Here is a 5,198-nt window from a genome sequence, read left to right on the forward strand (position 1 = left end):
ATTGAAGCCTTTTTCTACTTTGAACATTTTTTGTCCTTGTTTGAGTCCGGTCCCTCACATGCATAATCAACCTGAGTCAATGTTTTTGATACATGGCACCCTCTCTGTGTGCTGCCACCACAATGTTCCAACAATACAAAGGGAAACGTAACCCTCACTAGTGTCCAGCGATGTTATCGCCGTGCTCCATGATGTTACATTTCACTAATCAAGTCTCGCCTTAGAAATGAAATAATGCTGTCATTTCCCTCAGCAGTTTCCACTGGTAGAGACTGAAGTCATTTAGAGCTCCAGTCTCGTTGCGGTGACATATGGTGTCGTCTGCGGCTCCATCTGTTTCCATGAGTACCTGCTTGTTCTTCGTCGTACGACTAAAATGGGATTCTTAATTAAGTGCTCAACAGTTAACACATCAGGAGCTACAAACTACGTTGTTTTTTTCATCTCTCTCTCTAAAAGATAATCAAGTGGGGATAGTTACAAGACAGAAATTGTCGTCTGAGACCTGTTGGGTGATTTAATTTTGTCGTCTTTTTGATGTACAAACACACACACTTAGAAACATGAATTCTCTCTGGATCACCCCAAGAAAGCTTTGTCTCAATCAGAACTACACACCAAGGCCACTTGTTCCTTTAATCTGCCTTTATCTATTATGCATGACAGCTGTTTCAGTGTGCCTCAGTGGGCTTCTTCCTCAGAGAGTGATGCATTATGCACTGAGACGCATCCCAGATGGACGAGGTACTCCAGGCTCCGCGGAGGTGGTCATAGGTCAGTGGGGGAATCTGGTGGATTCCTGACACATAATCCAAGAAACTACCACAGTGTTTGCCGAAGGTGTGTGTGTGTGTGTGTGCGGGGTCTGTGAGAGGACAGGAGAGTGTAAATGTATGCATGCTGATGTGTTGGCCAAAAGCTGACCGATGCGTGGTGAAAGGGTCGACCGTGTCGCTGGGAGTTAAGAGAGGAATCCTGAAGAAGGCGTGACCTCGCCGCCGATCCGCTGGCTCCAGAAACAGACGAATACTAACATAAAACTTTTGAACTGAGCAGCCTGTATGCTAAAACACAGAGAAATGCAGCTGAAAAGGAAATAAATTATAGGTTTTAGCATTTAAAGGAACAATTAAGAAAGATTTAAAGGTTCGTGAAAGGACTGAGTAGTTTTGGGTTTTTCATTATAGGTTAGTTTTATTTCATTTAGACTTTTTTTTTAAATCTAATTCAGCAATGTTTAAATGAGTTTTTAGTACGTGTTTGCTATTTTTACTAGTTATTATTACTTACATATTTTCTTGTTTTAGTTTAGTTTCTATTAGTTGCAGTAGTAGTTTTAGTTTTTGGTTAACTTTGGTTTATTTTTACGCACATAATTAAAAAAGGTTGGAGTATTGTGATTATGTGTACATTGATTTGGTCATGAAAACTAAACAGATAATAAAATTTTCAGAAAACATACTTAATTATTGTTGAACAACCGACTCACTCTGGAATTTGGATGTGATGCCAACATAAATATCCGTCAGTCCAAGTGGAGTTAAATCTACAGCCAATTTCACATCTCAGTATTGATAAAAACATGTTGCCTGAATCAAACTCGCCAGAATCACACAAAATAATGTGTGTCTTGGTTAGAAAGAAAGATGGATGCATTACCATCCAGAAACACTCAGCACTACCCAACAGTGTTGCCTTCAGGATCCTTACAATTGTAAAGTTTTTTACCTTTACAGCAATTTCTGAAGGATAGCAAAATTACTGGATTTTGATTAATTTTCTAGCAAAATTATACCACTTGGAAAATGGGATCTGTGCAACGACCATCACGCCGCCATTTGATGAGTTATAACTGGAAAAAACAGTAGAGTTAATGCACTGACTGCATTAAGTCTACAAATTATATTGACAATCTATTTATTGTCAATATAATTTCTCAACATAGATGTCTTCAAATACACCCATACCTGTCAAATTTTGGGTCTGAGAATATAGGAAATGTCTCTGTCCGGTGCTACTGTCAGAGGAGGCAGGGGGAGGAGGGGATATTTATGGAAAAATACTAATACGTGAGCAGGGTGGGAAAGGGGTGTAAGAAACCGTACTTTTCCTTATGAATACACCATCCATCCTGTGCTGGAACTGGATCCGGTTCATCATTATGATGGGACAGAGAGAAACTCTCTTCCCTGAGTTCAGGTACAGAACCTGCTTTCTGAACACCGGACACCGCTCACTATCCACCAGCTTCACGGTGCACATTAGCTTCCTGAGCTAACACGGTGCACATTAGCTTCCTGAGCTAACACGGTGCACATTAGCTTCCTGAGCTAACATGGTGCACATTAGCTTCCTGAGCTAACACGAAGCACATTAGCTTCCTGAGCTAACACGGTGCATATTATTTGTGGATATTTGAAGCACCGGATTTACACAACATGACTAAGCACAACATAGAAGTGAAAGATAAGCGGTATCACCAACGTAACCCAGAGTTGCTAACACGACGTTAGCTAGTCAGTTGTCTCAGAGTAAAAGAAAAGTACCGCTTACTATTCTTTATGCAACTTTAAATGCCAAACAGTTGGAAGTTGTATTTTCATCTGAGATCCTGGTCTTGCAATTTTTTGCATGTTTCACTCCAGTTTTAGTTGGATATTTCATGATTGATGTACCCAAAAGCAATTACTCACAGGAGTATATCTGCTTTGAGCATTTTTTTTGTCTCTCGTTTCTCCCTCCCTCCCCCGTTATTTTTAAATCCTGTTAATTTGATTGATTGTGCTGCAGCTTACGTACGCATAAGTACAGTGTGGAAAAAGAGAAAGAAAGATGGTCTGCGCCTGTTAATATGGGATGAGTTAAATTAATTAATGCGGCCAGTTTATAAATAATGTATTTTAAATTTTTGACTTAAGTGAAATATCAAGTCTTTTCAAGTAAACAGCTTCAAGTCAAGTCAAGTCCCAAGTCAATGGTGTGAAAGTCAAAAGTCAAGTCCGAGACTTTGAGCATTTTTTCAGGTCAAGTCTCAAGTCTGGATTTTTATAATCCAAGCCATGTGACTCCAGTCCCCACCTCTGGAAGCGACAGACATCAGGAAAATGAATTTGCTTAAACTATTAGAATGATCTCTCCAGTAAAGAGCTTTTTTTTTTAAAATAAGTTTTGCAAATTTCTCTATAACACAAAAATAACCTAAGCAAATACAAAAGCTATCCAAACCAACCTTGTCCTTTGTGAACAAGTAGTTCCACCTCCTAAACCTGATAGCATTTGTGGTAAAATCTCTGTGGAGGAATGTTGACTGACTCTTCTTTACAGAATAGTTTTGATTAAGCCACACTGAAAGGTTTTTAAGCATGAACGGAATGGATGTTCTACTTCGGACAACCAAATATTGTCCCGAAAATCTTGGAGATCATCAAGATATTTTCAACATTTGTGAGATGTACTTTATTGGGCGGTTTTGTTAACATTGGGTTTTTGTACGGATGCGTTTTTTTTCTAGCCTCTTTCTTGTTGCTGAATTATGACCTCTGACCTTTGCTAATACAAGTAAGGTCTGTGTTACATTAGATGATACTCTTGGTTCTTTTGTGCTCACCAGAGTGATTTTGGTGGGACGTTGGAAGAGTCGCCATTGGTTCATGGTGAATCTATTTCTGGGTTATTCTGATAGTCTGGAGTCCCACAGTCTTAGAAATGACTTTATTTCTCATCTGTTCTTAAATCTAAATTCCACAGTAGGCAAAGTTAAACTGAACTAGAAATGTGGATAATCAGTTAACTCGACCTGGTTGGTTTGGGATGCTTTTTTGTATTTGTTCAGCTCATCTTCATATTGAGTAAAGATTTGTTTGTTCCTCATTAAAAGGAGGCAACTGTTTTTTCACAGCACTGTAATTTCATTTATTTTTCCTCCTTCCTGATGAAATCTGTAACATTTAACCTTTTTTCCACTGGCTCGCCATCGACAGAAATGAAGAGGTAATAATACTACAGGAACCGAAGCTGTTATCTTGCCTTTCTGTTGGGCTGCAGTTCTCCAAATGCCAGAGTGCAGCAGCGAGAAGGACTGCGGCGTCATTTCGTCATCCCCTTAAGTAAAAATCAATGAAGCAGCGAGAAAACGGAAAAGCTGAATTTCTGCAGGCTCGGGGGAGCAGAGAGGCAGAGTCGGTTATTAAATCTCTTTTGATACAGAACTTTAGTCTGGTCATGATGGAGAACAGACATTGTGACGACTGTTTTATAGAGAAAATAGAGTTTATTATAAGTAACCCTAAATTAACTATGAAGTTTACTTTCAAGGTTCCTGGGTTAGGAAAGCAGGAGGAGATTATTGACTAAATATTTCCTATGTTAATTTAAAAAAAAAAAAAAAACCTAACTGGAACTGTTAGCTCCATCCAAGACTGCCCCCTTTTGACTGACCTGTGATATGGCAGCATGTTTTTGTCTTAAAAGCTATGGAAACTCCAAAATAGAATGTTTGTTTCAAATATTGAGAAAAATAGACTCTCAAAATAGCAGCTGTACATGGAGCTAAGTTGGGGCCATAAAGTTTCTTCAAGAGAGTTTGAAACTGAACAAAACAAAAAAGATTTGAACCTGAAGAAAAAATAAATGTTTTGAAACTGAAAGAAAAATGTTAAGTTACTCTTCAGACTCGAAGATTTTTTTTCTTCTTTTGAACAAACTTTATGGCCCCAATTTAGCTCCATAGATGTAAAGCATTCATGAAGAAAATTTTTTTGTTTCTACCCTTTTCCATCAGTTGACAAGTGAATCTTATGTTGAATTGTTGGATTTCCATTTGTTTTTGTTTTTTTAGAGTTCCTTGATATTTTAGGGAACAAAGATCTTATTTTAAATGTATTATTAAAAAGTTTAGTCGAGAAGAGTAGGGAGATATTTCTAGTATCGTCCGGCTTTAAAAAATATAGGGTTTGCAAATATTTGGAAGGACATATCAAGAAAAAGAATTGGTAAATAATGAAAAGAAAACTGATGGATGAATTAATGGGATGGGTGTATAATAATGAACAAACTGATAAAAGAATGAATGGATAAATGAGAGAAAAAGGCAACTGATGCGTGTGAATTAACATAAAAGTGGACGAGTAAAAAAACAACCAAATTGATGGACAAAACTCACGTTTGAAATATGTTGCACCACTCAAGTTTTGCCACAG

This window comes from Poecilia latipinna, unplaced genomic scaffold (genome assembly GCF_001443285.1).
Source record: "Poecilia latipinna isolate Pla-1442-1.1 unplaced genomic scaffold, P_latipinna-1.0 Scaffold825, whole genome shotgun sequence".
Lineage (NCBI taxonomy): Eukaryota > Metazoa > Chordata > Actinopteri > Cyprinodontiformes > Poeciliidae > Poecilia > Poecilia latipinna.